We start from the raw sequence: 17589 nt of genomic DNA, 5'->3' as shown, positions 1-17589 counted from the left end.
AGATGAATGCGGTGCGGTGGCTGAGGGGTAAGAAGACAAAAATGTAAAATGAGATAAATTAAAAAAAAAAAAAAAAGAAAAATTCTATTCAACTTCTTAACTTTCAATGATGCCTAGATAGTTGAAAATTTTTAAGGAATGTTGGGAATACCAGCATCAAATTTTCTAGATTCCTTCGAATTGAAGGTGTCTTGAATCATTATATAAATAAAAAAAGAAATTCAGTCAATATTAAGTCAATTATTTTAAGTATATCAGCAAATGTTGATTTAAAGTGGAAATTATCATGATAAAACTTGTGACTTTCTTGCAATTTTTTAATACAATTTTAACCGTATTTTATGTGTATAAGCATAGGCTTGCAAAATATTTCTAATATTAAACTACCAAAAAATTAGTTAATTAAAAAAATAGTTTGTGAAAATTCTGCACTTTTTGAATTTAAGAAAGATTGTAGAGTGTGTACTGTAATGATACATATATCAAATGAAAGGTTATATTATCAGCATGTGAAATAAAGTTAAGTCAAATTGCTCTATGCTCCATGTAAAAAGATATTACGTTTTAAAAAAGACCCATTTTTTTTAGAATTATTTCAGAAAAATACTATGAAAGTATTAATTGAAGCTTTGCACTTATAGAATTCTGCTTATTATTTTTTATCTATTTATCTATCAAAATAAAAAAACACATAAATAAAAAACGGTCAAAAAATTTCTGAGAAAAAAAATAGTTTTTCGTTGAAAAATTATTTAAAAAATCCAGTTTTTGACACACATATTAACGTAAATCAATCTCAACTTTATATTTTCAAAGTTTTAAATTTCAAAGCTTTCAAAAATTCCTAAAAATAAAATATGTGTTTTTCAAAATTCATATTTTGAAAATCACAGTATTGAAAAAGTGAGCCTTTGACCATTATAATGACAAAAAAAAATGCCACTCTGACAATATCACATTGTCTCTGAACTGAATTGACTTTTATACACGATGATTTTTTGATGCTTAATTCGGCCCTATTTCATTGGGCCAATAACACTATTGTATTTCCATATTTTGATAAACTTATTCCTCGTTGAATATGCACAAAAACAGTTCCTCCCGTTTATTGTTGCCACGTATTTATATAATATGAAACTTGGTTACTTATTTTATCTTTCCTTCGACTTTAAACGTAACAATGTGACACAAAATTATTATCAATTCATTCTCTAAACATGTAACTAATCTTTATGTAAACTTTAAAATGAAATAAGTCCGAAGTAAACTATGAACAAATTTTTACCGACAAATGAAGACGAACGTACTCACAGAACTGACACCAATGATTGTTAAAAGGACATCGAATATTTCCATTCAAAACACAAAACATTCATTTTAATCGTATTCAATGACCAAACTAATCTATACTTGATCATACTATTCGTTATTCGTGTCGTTAAATTTCATACACACTAAATAACCACTTATGCGGGAGAACACCTTTTTTTTTTTGGGTATAAAATGTTTAGAATCTCTCATAAGAAGGAAATGCATGCTTCGCCATGGAAGTTGTGATGAATCATAAATTTAACTCACTCAAGCTCAATTTTTCCAGTCGTATTCTATTACTTTTTTTTTGCGTGTGTTTTGTTTTGTTTTCCTCTGAACAATGCTGCATACGTGTTGTATGTCCACCTAAGGAAATTTAAACACCTGGTGTCCATTTATGGACACTTTCGTTCGCAAACATTCCATCCATCTTCAAAGCAATTTCGTAGTGAAAGATAAAAATAATCCTGGGGAATTTTTTTTTTTTTTTGGCCATCATCTGATTTTATTGATTGCTTCTGGGAGAGACCCCACACACGTAGCAAGCGTTTAAAACGCTTAAAGCATATGCATAAATGTATAAATGGTTTAAGAAATAGCCAAATAAAAATGATGGATACGTCTCTACACTGCAAGAAAATAAAACATATCGTAAAGAGTTGCTGTAGAAAAGAATATAGTTTTCTTTACGCTTGTCAACTATCAATTGATATTTGATATTTATCTATCAATCTATGATCATCATTATTTTTAATGTTATTGAATTTTAACTTTTATCAATTTCAATGGTCGGCAACCAGTTTTCTAAGGGATTTTTGTGTGCTGAGTCCAAATCCGAAATCAAAACTTCCTAAAGGTCTTTTTTTTCAAAATTAATTTTTTTCCTCAAATATACTGAAAAAAGAAATTTATGATACATAGGCTTGCAAAATATTTCTAATATTAAACTACCAAAAAATTTGTTTATTAAAAAAAAAAATCTCCACAAATAGTTTGTCGAAATTTTGCACTTTTTGAATTTAAGAAAGATTGTAGAGTGTGTACTGTAATGATATATCAAATAAAAGGTCCTATGACATGTCTGCATGTGAAATAAAGTTTAGTCAAATTGCCTTATGCGCTATGTAAAAAGATATAACGTTTTAAAAAAGACCCATTTTTTTTTTAGAATTATTTCAGAAAAAGACTATGAAAATATTAATTTATAATACACATCTCAAAATTTTGATGTTTGTTTTTTTCAAAGTAATGAATGGTTTTTGAAACAAAGTCTAAATTGTATCTTCTGATTTGGACTTAAAAAAGCATCATATTAATGAAAAATGTATGTTTTTGACAATAATAAAAAAAAACTCAATTAAAAATTGGTTTTTGAGACTTTGTAGCGAAATAAGTGATGAGTTTAGCTCAAAAACTAGACGTGAAAGAATTAATTTGTAAACAGTTTTGAATCACCGTATTTTTTTTGTGTTTTTTGCCGACCAGTGTTATCAGTTGGTAATTGGCAACCGTTGGAAATAGGTTAATTTTTACCATACCCACTGTCGACAACAAAACTAAACAGAAACATACAAAAATGTCACTCTTGCAAACACTTTATTCAATCATTTTTGAAACAGAATCACCTTTCATTGAAATTTCCGTGTTGGATCGCGACAAATTAAAAAAGCAATCTGAATTTGAGAGTAAAAGGTGAAGAATCGAATTGAAATGTTAAACTCAATTTTTCTTCAGTGTATGGATTTCGCAGAATTTCAATTGTGCTTCTAAAGATAAAAAAAAAAAAAAAAAACGTGAAACTCGGGGGCATACACATTTCAATGTGTATGTGTTTTTTTTTTTTTTGTGATCAGATTTTTTTTTTCCTTCTCAAATGTCCTTTCGCAAAATGAACGGCGACGATGGCGACGAGAATAAAACCGAATGTATCAGGTGTCCGGTGTTGGTGTTCAGAGTCCAGCGTTCGACCGACACGACGCCATCATCGTGCACTCGATTGCATTTGTATATTTAAGCCCCCGCATATGGAATCTGTCAATATCAGTCCTCCAACAGGACGAACACTTATAACACTCTCCATACTTTCGTTTCTATATCCTATTTTTTTTTTTTTTTTTCAAAAGAAAAAAAATAGAAGGAATTTGAGAGCTTGCGATGTATTTGATGATTATGATGATGATGATGGCGCTATGCACTCCATTTTATGTTCTCTGCTGTCCGGTTCATAATTCCATTTTATTAATGTAAAGTGCTTTATCCTTAGGCGAGCGAGGACCAGTGTCCTTGTAAACGTTTTTTTTTTTTTTTTTTTTTTTTTTTTTTTACTTCAATCTATAGAGCAAAGTAGATGTGCCCTTGAATATTTTTAAGTCTCTGCAAGAGATGAATGAAGTTGTCAATAGAGAGATTGGTTTTCGTGAAAATCATGATGGTGCGATACCATCAGGAGAACTGAGAGATGGTTTTAGCTATTATTATTGTTTTTTTTTTTATCTTTTCTTTTGTATAATTTTGAATATTTAATGCAAATCAAAGAAATTGGTTTTTAATAATTTGTTTTACCTGTGTTTTTTAAGCTTGTAAAAATGACTGATGTTATTTCACTGATTTCATATATAACTAAAATTAAACAAAACACTCTCTATTTTCGATACTTTCTTCTGTCCGCTTTTTTGAAGAGAGGATTTCGATGTTCTTCGAGGTTAACCAAAATTTTCCTGTATTCGTCGTACAATTTCTTATTTTATCTTAGTCCTTGTGGTTGGCGGGTTTTCTTGTTTGGCATATTACGTTGAAAAGTAAAGGTCCTAGCTTTTACCCTTGCAGTACATCAGCCTTGATTTGTCGTATACCGAGAAAAAAAAAACTACTAAAAATAAGCAGATGTCACCTTAAATTAAGCAGATTTCTACATGATTTTTTCCTAAAATGACTTTCGTCTTAAATTAATTTTTTGAATGCGAAAACAAGATGATCTCCCGCTTAATTTAAGAGGGAAATCATTTTATTTTTAGGTGGAAAAAGAAGAAAAACTTTGCGGCCACTTTTATTTCGGTTTTTTAAAATGGGACATTCACATTAAAATGAAATGATGTTCAGCTTAAATTAACGTGGAGTCCACTTATTTTAGGCTGAAATCATTTTGTTTTAAAATGGACAGTGGACATCATCATATTTTAAGGTGCCATTTTTTTCTCCGTGTAGTTCCAATTTTTCGCTACAAAGTTTTATTTTCGGTTTTGTTTCCTTTGAAGAGTTGCTATTTCTCTGAGTTGTTATTGAATTGGAGGTTATTGAAAGTTAGTTCGTTGGGTCGAACATACATCGCCATTTAAGTCTCATTTAAAATGTTTAGCAATTTTGCTTCTATAAAGCTTTACAGAAGCCCCAGTAAGTCCTATAAAGATGAATAGAAGCAAAATTGTTATAGTTGGGAGCTTTATAAGCACAGCGAGTTTATGTAAAAATCACGGTTAGTTATTTGTTTCATTTAATCGTCCTTCAACTGAGAAGTGGCCCCACTGTGCGTGTGCGTCCGTGTCGTCATGTACTCCATGTTCTCTCCAACTGGGAATATGTCACATTAAATATTTTTCCGGGACTAGGTTATAATTTTCTCCCTGTTTACGTTTTTTTTTCTTGTTCAAAAAACACATAGTCACAGTCACACTAACAGCATCAATGCCACTCAAACACAAACAATTATAATACATATGTACAAAATACATGTACTTGTGTTTTTTTTTTATTCCTTTATTATTACTTTTTAAAGTGACACACTGAAGCCCAAAACACCAGATTAACGTTTTCATACCATGATAAATGATATTTTGTGTGAACACTGAACACCGCCGCCGCCGCCGCGCACCCCCGTTTTCGTCCTCATATCGTCCTTATGTGTCCTTTCATTCTTATTCCCATTGCCATTCCGATCCAAACCGAGATGTGTGCAAATTCACAAAAGTGTAACTTGCATAGTTTTTGTTTCCGTTTTTCCTCTCTTTTTCGCTTCATTTTGTGAAATTAATTTTCTTCAAATTGAAATTTGTTTCTCATCCGTTTGCTGCTGCTGTTGATGCTGCTGCTGCTGCTGCTAGAGCTCAATGCTGGGATAAGCTTTAGCTATGTGAGAAAAGAGTGGGTTTATATTTTGTGTGGTAGCGCAGGGCCGTATCGTTTTGAATAAAGTTTGATAATTTTTTATAAAATTAAATTGCATATTTTTAGGATAAACATTTACTTAGAACCATTTCATAGAAGATGTTGACACATTTAAAGGATCTAGTTGGAATTTGTCATAGGAGAGATTAAGGTTATGTTTACTTTCGCCGATACGACACGATCGTTGCGAACCGGCCCTGAAATGGCGGCGCAATGGGGACTTGAGCATGAAGAGTGTTTTTGACTGTAAAGTACGAGCTCTGATGGCAACTCCATAAGCTTGATGGATGCAAACAATGTTTTTTTTTTTTTAATTTTATTTTTCGACTAACGTTCTTAGTCGTCATCCTAGTCCTACATATATGTCGTGTGCTCTGTGTTGGAGAGTCGTCTCTTTTTCGTTTTCAAAAAAAACACCAGCAGCAATAGCATCAGTAGCAGTATAGCAGCGGTGAAACTGTCTTTATTTCATAATTCTGTTCATACACTCATTTATGTGCACAGATGATGTGTGTGTTTTTGCTGGGAGTTCTTACCGGGTGCGCTTCAGCTAAAGACTCGTCCCGTGTTCCGTCCTGCTTTTTGCTTTTCCCGTTCGTTGTAAGCTGCTTCTGCTGTTACCGTAGCCGTAGCCGTATAGTAGTATCATATATAGTTGATAGAGCAGAGGAATTTTTTGCTGCCTGCTGCTCTAAAGTGGATACGGAAGTGGATTCATAAGGGTATGGGGGTGTCATGTACACATGCAGAGGAAATATAGATCGCACACTTTAGCCTGGCTGAGCTAGGCCAGAAGGAAAACAACATATATAAGAGAGAGAGGAAGGGTCGGGTTGGGTTGGTTTGGGTTGAGTTGGGTTAGGTAGTTTGTACAAGTGGGTGTGTAGGTATGTAGTCCTTGTTAATAGAAAATTTATTTTTCCTCGTTTTTAGTAATTTCCTCTCCCTGGGTAGGTATTGTTTTTTTTTTTTTTTGTATTTTTAATTTTTTTTGTTTTTTGTTTTTTTTCTTCTCTAGAGAAAAATGATAACTATACGTCTTTGTTATTCTTTAGAGAGGAATAAAAACTCTTTTGTTTCCTTCATTCTTTTGTTGATTTTTTACTTAATTTTTTTTTTTTTGCTTTCTTTCATTGCTATAAACATCTGTCTGTGTTATGTATGATTAATTATCTATACAACGTTTGGCGTTGGTAATACTTCAGTTTGTCTAAAATATACGTCTATACTATGTATGTTTTGCCTTCTATTTTTTTTTTTTTTTTGTTTTGTTTTGCTGTTCACAAATTGATTTTTGAAGTACCTATGGATACCTACCACACACATACTTATAACTGATATGGAACCTTAAAGAGGTTTGAACAGGGCGGTGGTGTTTTTTTGTTTATCACAAATAAATAGAGCTTAAAAAGTTTACTTTTTATTACTACCAGATGCTTCAATTATGAATACAATTGTTGACAAAATGGTTTTATTGGCTTAATTCTATTTAATAGCTGAGAAAGGTTTTTACTTGCAGCAAAATTTAATATGCTAGTTTGTTATATTAGCATGGTATACAAATAACATAAGGTATATTTTAAATAAGGTACAGATAAGCCATTTTTATAGTCAAGCTCCGTGAAGCCAGAACTGCTACCTTAAAATTTTTGAACCAAATTTGTCTAATTCGTTTGTCCATGTTTGTCCACCCAAAATTTTCGTTTGTCCACCTTTCAAAAAAATTTTATAGCAAATTCTTTTTTTTTTCATAGGAAGTCTGAAAAATGCAAAATTGTCTAAAACGCTCAAATTTTGAGATAGAAGAATAAAACCAACTGCAATCATTTGTCCACCTCGAGTTCTGTATACATACCAAATATTATCGTTTTTCCAACTCCCGTTTAGGAGCAATTCTAAAAACAAATTTTGCACTGAAAAATTGAAATTCCCCCTAAAATCCCCAAAAATCAATTTTTATCGAAAAATCCAAACTGCTGTCGTTTGTTCAATTCGATTTCTTAACGTATACCAAAAATCATCGTTTGTCCACCCTCTGTTTAGGAGATATTCCAAAAAGATTTTTTTTAAAGCAAGTTTCAAAAAAGTACGCATACACCACAGTGTACTTCTACTGAAAATTAAAAAGTCCTCAAAAATTATTAGGGGAATTTCAATTTTTCAGTGGCATGTAGGGGAGAGTGGGGCCAAATGTAACACTTTTTTCTAAAATCGATGGTTCTCCTACAAATTTGAAAGTGGGTCAACCAGACCTTTTTTAAATTAAAGACCCATGTTTTAGCTCCAAGATCCATCATAAAAATTTAGCAAAACATAACGGTAATGTTGAAAAATATAGCTTCCAAAAAAAAAATCGTGTTGTTTCAACTTACCCCACATACGGGGCAAAGTGTAACACATACCGGGGTAGGTTGTACCAAGAACTAAAAATAAGAGAAAAATACCTTTATTTGTTTATATTTATTTGTTTTTAATTAATAACAATAAAAACAAATCTTAGTCATGAAATTTTGGTGCAAATTTGTAAAAAGTGGAGCAAATCCAAGATTTCCAGAGAAAATTTGACAGTAGTCTTAAATAAAAGTTATTCGAATTCATAAATTGTTTTATAAGCTTTATGAATTCAAATGGTGGTTCAAAAATGTGTTTCCAATTTCAAAATAAATACAAATTCAATTACAAGCATTCATATTCAGGGTTGTTAATTATATTAGGTAAACAGTTTTTCAGTATAGGTAGGTTTTTACATGGTACAACTTGCCCCGGAAAAATGTTACAACTAGCCCCAGCATGAAATTTGGCACATAAAATCAATTTAAAAAAAAAGCGAAACTGATATAGACATAACACATACACGCAATTTGAGCCAAAACACGGTTGCATATAACAAAAAAACACTTAGCACTCTATCTTTTTCGGGTAAAGAGGTAGACCAAAAATAAAATTAAAAAAAAAAGTTACAAACATGCATTTTTTGGGCACCACTAGTGTAACTTCTCACCCTGTCGTCTAATCTTCATCTGAAGAAAATGTGCCGGTAGATATTCAAAAATTGAGCATTTTTCTCCTTTACGCGTTTCTTAATATTGAAAGGAACATCGCTTTTTTTAGCTGTTAATTCTTACCCCTGTTACATTTAGCCCCACTCTCCCCTATATCGAACTCGAGGTGGACAAACGATTGCAGTTGGTTTTATTCTTCTATCTCAAAATTTGAGCGTTTTAGACAATTTTTTCATTTTTCAGACTTCCTATAAAAAAAAAAAAAAAATTTGCTATAAAATTTTTTTGAAAGGTTTACAAACGAAAATTTTGGGTGGACAAACATGGACAAACGGTGGACAAACGAACTAGACAAATTTGGTTCAAAAATTTTGAGGTCGCAGTTCTGGCTTCACGGAGGAGCTTTATAGTCACGTTGCTGCTCTAAACTTCGATCAACCCAACCCAACACATTACAGCACATGTCATCATAAAAACAAGTCATCACTATCAACTTGCCGCCTACATTAACACGTTCAACATACGTTCCAAATCGATATAATGAATAGTCACACCGTTCCAAACTGGTTCAATTGGTTCAAATGATGTTGAACGTGTTGAATGTTGATCAACCTATTGTGGATCCAGCTTTAGAAAAGTTATTCAACATTAAATTGGATCAACATTATTTTGAAATCAATTTTTTTTTAAGCAGTGTGGTATAGATCGGAATTTCATTTAAAAGGCCAATTCATATGAAGTCAAGTCCAACTAAAGGCAAAGTTTACTTTAACTTTTTTGAAAGGTTACATTTTAAAAGTGAACACTAAGAAAGGATTAAATCAATAAATAAGGTAAATACGGGTTAAATGACACGGTTAAAAAAAAAATTACATTATAAAGAAAGAGTCGAAGAGAGTTAGCTTTTTTTAATAGATAGAAAAATTTCTGGGAAGAATGGCAGAAATGTTGAAAAATTCTAAAAAAAAAAATAATTTGCTGAGTTCAGAACGTATTTTTAAGAATACGCACGGTTTTGAACTTCGAAAAAGTAGTTATTACAGAAAGGAAATTTTTTTCTACAGAAACTTGAGTTAAAACAATGGAATAGAATACTAATTTTTTTCTTAGGCCCCAATTTTTAAAGTGTGAATTTTTGAAAAACACCCATTTTTTATGTGGTTTTTTTATTTGCAGGAATTTTTGAAAGCTTGAAAAGAATAGATTTTTGTCCGTGTGCAAAAAAATGGATTTAAAAAATTATTTTTAACGGGAAAAACTATTTGTTTTTGCTCCAAATTTTTTTAACCGTTTTTGTAAACTTTTTATATAAAAAAGTTGATAATATAATAAGAGATAAAAAAGTTTATTTCTTTTATTTCGAAAAAGCGAAGATATACCTAAATAACATCTTAATCTTTAGCAAGTTTTTATATATGTAAAACAGTTGACTAAGAAATTAAATAAAATAGAAAATGATTCAAGAATCAAGAAATTTGTACTTTCTTTTTATTCACTGAACAAAATTAAGTATAGTCTAATACATTTTATTAAAAATATTAAGTCATAATGTAGTGTTATTTGTTTTATCATTTTAGGACACTTGAATGCATTTTTTAGAATATTGATTAGAGAGACGGACAGTATCCCGAAATCCAAAACCCAGAAAGCCCATAAGCCAACCTAAATCCCGAAAACCTAGAATCCCGAAAACACGAAATCCAGAAAGCCCAAAAAATACCGTAATTAAAATTGAAAAAATTTGCCAAAATATGTCAATGCTCCAATTTTGAAACTTTTATTAAACAATAAAAAAAAAAAATGATTTAACAAAAACAAATTTTTTTCGGGATTCTGAGTTTTCAAGATATTGGGTTTTCAGGATTTCGGTTTTCGGGATTTTGACCCCAATCCGATTATTTAAACACTTTTTTCGATGATTGGCATTTATTGTACGTGACGCGAATTATGGCATCAAAATGACGAGCTAAAATAACGAACTAGCAAACATTATGAAACAGTCCCCTTATCGATCGATGATACTCTTATCACTTATTTGACGCTAAGGAAAAAAAATTAGTCCTTTCCCAAAAAAAAGCATTACTACATATTTTGTTCTCTTTTTCTTTTTTTTTTTTGTGATTTTGAAATCTAAAAACCTTTCGATGATGATGGTGACGAATGATAAAGATACGATTTCATGGTAAACAATGCTCTCTCAATTTTCTTTTCTGCACTTTTATTTTTTTTTTTCTAACGAAAAGATCGATTTATATTATATGAGCAAAATGTGCTTTGACAGGAGGAAGTGCAGGAACAAAAATAAGGACGAAACAACAGGAAATGTATATTGAATTCTTGTGATGTCAGTAAAATCAAATTTACAGCAGTGCAGCAGCAGCCGTAGCAGACGATATCGACATCGTAAAAACAACGATGACGCGACGACACGGAGATATTTACCTTCAAAATATTTGTCTTGTTTTCTTTTTTGTACTTGTTGGAGTATCAATGCATTTGGGTGACATCCTGGCTCTTCAGGAAATGGCAAATAACATCCGTCGTCTTGGAATCAACACACATTAAAATTAACACCACCTCAGATGATGATGAAGTTGATGTTTGTTTTGTTTTTTTTTTTTTTTTGTTTCAATATTCTGTTGGTTGCTATTTTTGCCCGTTTCGATTTTTGTATGGTTGCAATTTATTTGTGTTGGAAATTTCAATCAAAATCTCACTTATATTTCCAAAGAAATGTACTGAAAAACAAACTTGCTAATTTGATTTTTTTATTATTATTCCATTCCACTCAAAATAATCGACAATTTTTTGACTGTGTTCAATCCTTTTGGTCTATTCAAAAGCAATCAGTGTATGGTTGCAGCATAAGAATTTTTCCTGGAATTAATTCTGGTTTAAGATGAACGTATTTGAATACGTTCAATCTACATAAAACATTTCAAATAAAACCAAATGTTGAAGAGGCTAGTAAAAATACTTGTCTATTCATTGGAGTTGATGAGTTTTTCAACTAAAATACAAAATTACTAGACTAAGCCACCTCAAATCAATTGAATAAAGGATTCTGATGATCGGATTGGCATCAATGAAACAGCTGTTATTTGAACCAACTTTGTCAAGCTGAAAATATTACAATAATCAAAGGAAGATGGCAGAATAACTTTAAGTAGCTGCTCCCAGTTTCGCAACGTCAAATTGATTGAGGTCAGTTTTATTGGACAGCAGTTTTATTGGACTTAAGCTTGGAAATGACTTCCTAGTACAATCTGCTATTGAATGGAGTTTGTTTCATTGTTGCCATTATAAAGATCGCAAATTTCTACAAATTCACAGAAACGAACCTGTCAATCTCATTCCAACAAACAATTTTGCTTCTGTAAAGCTTTACAGGTGCTTCTATAGCTTCGGTAAAGCTTTATAGAAGCAAAATTGTTATTTAGGACTCGTCCGATGTGGAACTTCCTAGGAGGTAGTGGTCTGAGTCAATATATGAAAATTCATACCTTTTACACTAGAGCTTTCCCGACTAACAATTTTGCTTCTGTAAAGCCTTATACATGCTTCTTTTGCTTCTATAAAGCTTTATAGAAGCAAAATTCTTAGTTGGGTTGCTATATAGGTAGTCTTGCTGCATTTCGCCTCTTCTTCCGTCTTTAAATTCGGTATTTGGTTCTCCTTTTTCGGACCTATACGGTTTTTAGGTCTCTTTTTTGCATATATACATTCACTTACAATATTCACCAGCTTTTTTACATATGGTTTTGGCAAAACAATAATTTCTGGAGTTATTAATGTTTTATTTTCATATTTCAATCTCAATCACTCAGAAAATAAATAACATTGGACACTTTTCTTTTGCTTTAAAAAAAATAATTAGAAAAAATTAAATGCCAACCCCTTTTCTAATTTGAGTTGGCTTTTAAAAATATCATTCGTTTTCTTACTTATCTCTTTGACACTGTTATTTCGATTGTACATAAATATTTCTCATGTTCATAATTTTCTCATGGTTTGACTGGAAAACTTTTAGTGTATTTTTTTTTTTTTTTGTCTTCTCGGTTGTTCATTTCTCCTTCATTAAATGTCAAGAATATTTTCTAACTTTAATCTTAGAGCAAATCCTGACCACCGACCGCACCGTACAAGGGTTTTCTTTATACATCTCCTTGTTTTTTGCTTAACTTTGATCCTTTATTTTTTTTTTTTGTTCCTTCTGTGTAGCAAGAAAGGACTAATCAGATAAACAACAGCAATACCAGCGACCAGCAGTACCGAAATTTCTCATGCAGCGCGAAAAAGGACTAAATATACTAACCACATTTCTCAAGTTCTTTGGCAAATCAACCTCATCAACATTAAAATAAAGGTACAGAAAAAAAAACTGAGTACAGAGTATAAAAATAATAATAATAATAATAATACCTACTCTCGTAGTTATAATAACAATAATAACAACAACACAAAGAACAGCTGAAGCAGCAGCAAGGAAAGTTAGAAGAAGTATCTATCTCTAAAATTTGATCCTGGGCAAAGTTTTGTGTACGGGAAAACCGCCAAACAACGGCGGAAAATGGAGATGGCACAGAATAATTTACCAAAAACTTCCTTTATTTTTTGTTCTTGTATAGATATTTGTAAGCAAGAAAGATTGTTCTTAAGTGTATTTGTGTGTGTGTAGAGTAAGGTGTATTTATCTATGATATGAAGGATGTAATTTGAGAAATTGCTTCGTTTTACATTTCGTTGGATGAGAGGAGAACCCTAAGGGCTACTTTGGCAACTATTTCTTAAAAACTGACAACTTTTTTTCCAACCTCTTCACGTTCCTTTAATCCTCAACCTCATCACAGTCATACAAAATCCGCACCAACCACGTGCATCCACGACGACGCAAAAAAGGTCCTTTTTATCATCCTTCAAGGAAAATGAGAGGAAAAAACAAGTTGTGTAAAAAAAAAAAAGGAATATTGCATCCTTTTTTTTTTTTTTTTCTTCATAAATTTTGCCATCAGGGTAAAACTTTTAACACAGATTCGTTTGGTTTAGTTCTTCGGGGTTTTTTTTTTTTGTTTTTTTTTTTTGTTTTAGGTTGCAACACAATAGCACAGGGGGCGCTCACAAATTTTCTTTAGTTCACAGAGAATGAAAGCTATCGTAAACAAGCTAAGTGAGGACGGTCATTATCTAGGCTAACACGTAGGTCAAAGTGGCATCATAGGATTAGTGAAGGACGATGCACATTTTCTTGCTTCTCGTGTATACCTTCTTTAGTGTATGACACTTTTTATGTCGCGTCATCTCGTAGACATTTTTAACCGCAAGACTTAAAAAGAGGTGTATGTGTAGGTGGTGCTCACAAGTTGAGTTCTTTTAGCAAGGAAATTTGCTGCGCTATTTTTTTTAGAGCAAAAAATGGAAGGAAGTAAATGGAATTTCCAGAGTTTCACTTAAGGTTAAATTGAAGAATTTTTTTTTTTTTTTTTTTTTTGACAGACAAGTTGTAGGCAACAATTACAAAGATCTACATGTATTAGTTTGTCAATTGATTGAGTAGTAACTTCCAATTAAAACTTAATATCCAGCAGAATTATGTTTTGTTATTCCAACTTTTAGTGCTAATTGAGGATTAGTTAAGTATCCCAACAATAAATTAAGTACTCAACTACTTTTAGACAAAATAAGTTTTTAAAAGTTATGCAAATAATAGAAAATGGCGGAAACTGTTTGTATCTACATAATATTTAGGTGCTAGTTAAGTTCTCGATAAAAAAATTCATATATTTTTTTTAGTGCTTGACTTATTTGATATTCAAACAAAAATCCTATTTTTAGAGAAAACCGAATTTTATGTAAGCAGAGCATTGATTTTTATGTTAACCCTCTGTCCTAACTCCGCACATTGGTTCTAATTTGGCAGGACAGAAATAAAAAAAAATTACGATTTTTCAAAAAAGTGGTCACAAAAAAGTCTCTTTATAAGAATGAAAATATATTTTTTTGGAATTGTAAATAGCATATTCGAATTCCTTGGAAAATTCTACATCAATTTCATACATGATTCTCTATAAAATATTCAGACAGTTAAAAGTTCTAGCGACATGAAAAAGGATAAACCAAATTCGCTACCGTGTACCTATAGGGTAAATTAGGGCATTATGGCATACCTAAGCACAAACTCAAATATCTTTACTACGGACTACAATTTTTACTTCAATCATTTTTTTTAATTAAATTTCATAAAAACGTAACATAAATAAATTATTTAAGAATAAAAATTCAAGCTTTTTAACAAAAAATAAATTAATTTAAAAATAGTCAAAAAAAAACCATATTGCCCTATGTACGGGCAATATGGCGAACCCCATTTACTTCGGAACCCTTTACTTTTTTTACGTATATTCAGCATTTCTGAAATATAATTGTTAATAAGTTTCATAAAATTAACGTTAAATTGAGGTTATTTTCAAATTTAAAAAAATGCAGAGTTACTTTTGAAATTAGTTTTACATAAGGGCATTATGGCGCAGTCGGGTATAATATAGCGCCATAATGCCCTTATTGCATCTGCGCCATATTGCAAAATATACACATATTCACAAAACTCCAAAAACTAAACACAATTCTTACTTCAGTTAAAATATAACAAGTGATATAACCAAACCAAAACTGTACTCTGCGTTTCACTCTTTACAACTAACACGTGCACTGTATACTTACCGAGATACACACAAACAAAAACAAAGATTTATTATATTGGAACCCAGAACCGGTATTTTTTTTTTGTTTTCTTTTTTGTTTGGCACAAAAATAATAGCACTGACCTGCGATCGTCACAAGGCTAGTGTTCGACGAAGGCCAAAGTTTCTGCATTGGTTTTATTTAAAAGTGAGTATTGGAAGTATGGTAGTTGAGAGGTGCGCCATAATGCCCGGTGCGCCATAATGCCCGAAGTTACCCTAACGTCACAAAAAAGTGGTGTGCCTACAGAGGGTTAGAAATGGAATAACGAAGAGCCACAAGCTACTACCATCTCAGCACCACCGCTGCACATCTTTTTGAGAGCCATATTACCGCTGCGCTGCCGCACCACATCCCCATCATGATCAAAATATCTAATCCGCCACATTATAGCTGCACCGCTATCATCAATTCTATTCTCGTTCGAATCTTATTTTCGTCGAATAGTATTTTTTTTTTCATGGTACTGCGAAATTTCCTGTCAAACGGCACGTGGTGGTGCGGCTGTTGTGCGGCGGCGGCCGGGAAATATTTAATTCAAATTCTATATTTACTCAGGTTTTACACAAAAAATTCTTTCTTTTGTGATTTTTTTTATGTATAATAGTATGATTCATTGTAATAATAGAGCTTAAAAACGCCTTTTATTTGATGGATTTGGAGGAATTTTTTAAAAATCCATTTTTTTTTGGCATATTTTCATATTTTCGAAAATATGTTTTGTAATTTTTGTACCTAACCGGATATTTCTATTCACTTCAAACAAATATCTTCAAACCAAAACTTGTTTCGAGAATTGTGTGGCCAAAGAAATCTTCTTCCGAATTAAAAAAAAAAAAAAAAACCAATTTGAATTTCAAATAACTCATCAACTAGACACTGCAAACAGGCTCAGAGGATATGTGACAATGACTCAGTTTTGAGACGTTCCGACTTAAAAAAAAACGCTATACCAGTTACAACTATGGAAATTAATATCCTAATTAAGTAAGTCCCTTTGTCATCGTCATAAATGGAGAATCAACTTAGAAGAGCCTCTTATAAAAATAGATATTCCACGATTCAAACAAGACTTTTATTTATCAATTTTCTAGTTCGAAACTCATAATTTTTCATAAATCCAAAAAAAAAAAAGTCTATTTTGTTTTATCTTGTTTCATTCTTCTTACCTTATTTAAGGACTTAGTCAGTTATAAAGTTGCTCAAGGATTTATATTGTATAGGTCTGAAATTAAAAGAAAATAAAAGAAAGATTTAATTTTCAAAACTGAGCTCCAAGCTTATATAGTAACTTTACAAAAATGACGATAGTAAGAAAACAAAATTATCTAATAGAAACAAAAACAAATCAAAATCTCTTTAAGTGCAATCTTTATTAATCTCACTAAGTTTATACTTTTTCCCTGAATATCTTGGGCGGAAATTTTGCTCAAAACATCCTCCTTTCTATGAATAACACAGACTTTTCCATCATCATCATCATCATCATTGCACATCTTATTCTTCTCTCCTCTCTCTTTCAAAAACTGTGCACTCCCTCTTCCTGGTCTGATGTCTTATAAAATTCCTACTTGTAATAGTTGGCTGCAATTTAATTTGCTACAAAACTTTTCCAACATAGAGCGCATTGAATTGGCAGGCAAGGTTTAAGAGCCAACTGGTTAGGAGTAACTTTTCTAACTGAGTGAGTGACACGTCGCTTCGCAGCCGCCTTCTTTCTTCTTCGTTTTTGTCTTTGCAAAATTATATCCAATATGTAAAATACTTTCTCTCGTCTTTTCATATTTGTCTTTTAAGAAGAATTTTATGCTAGAAATCATTGAGTTTTAGACAAGGCTGACATTTTCAACGGAAATTGATTGGCACTTGTTGGAATACCTCGCGTTGCTCGTTCTTGGAATATAGGTATAGCTTAGAGGTAACTCGATGTGTCTGAATTTACACAAAAAGATTTTGTTCTTTAAACTTTAAACTCTACCTGTCCACTTTGCTGAGTTTTTTTTTGTCTCTTTCTTTAGGGTTTACAAAGTTTTTTTTTTTGACGACCTTATGATGCTACTCAAAGTACTTGAAGTTTTTTTTTTTTTTTAAGATTTTTCCTCTTCAAGCTTATAGCTATCCATCCTGACGTTCTTGTTGGATGTCCCCTATTTTGTCTTAACGATAAATCCCCCTCGAGTAACTTTCTCAGACTTGGTAGCTAACTTGAGGGGGTCTCAGAGAATTTCCTGGAGGTGGAAAAAGAGAATCTTCTGATATCGTCAGTTTTCTCTCTGCCATGCATTTTATACAAAAATAAATAAAAAAAAAAAAGACTAAAAAGTTAAACTTTGCCTGGGATGTGAATTAACTGAATGTCGGGAGATGGCATATTCTG

The 17589-nt window shown here is 31.7% G+C and overlaps 1 protein-coding gene across 4 annotated transcripts in view; it reads right to left on the bottom strand.

Moving 5' to 3' along the window:
• LOC129920483 (zwei Ig domain protein zig-8) overlaps positions 1-17589 on the bottom strand; it is a 201222-nt gene that overhangs the window by 105890 nt on the left and 77743 nt on the right. For 3 of the 4 annotated variants that reach the window (XM_056001713.1, XM_056001710.1, XM_056001712.1), the window contains exon 2: positions 16382-16437. The exons of the other annotated variant lie outside the window; for it this stretch is intronic. The gene's annotated coding sequence lies outside the window, so the exon portion shown is untranslated. The remainder of the gene's footprint in view (positions 1-16381; positions 16438-17589) is intronic. 4 annotated transcript variants of the gene reach the window in all.

Source organism: Episyrphus balteatus, chromosome X (assembly GCF_945859705.1).
Source record: "Episyrphus balteatus chromosome X, idEpiBalt1.1, whole genome shotgun sequence".
NCBI classification, from domain to species: domain Eukaryota; kingdom Metazoa; phylum Arthropoda; class Insecta; order Diptera; family Syrphidae; genus Episyrphus; species Episyrphus balteatus.
The sequence above is the reverse complement of the archived record's forward strand: the minus strand, read 5'-3'. Positions and strand labels throughout refer to the sequence as shown.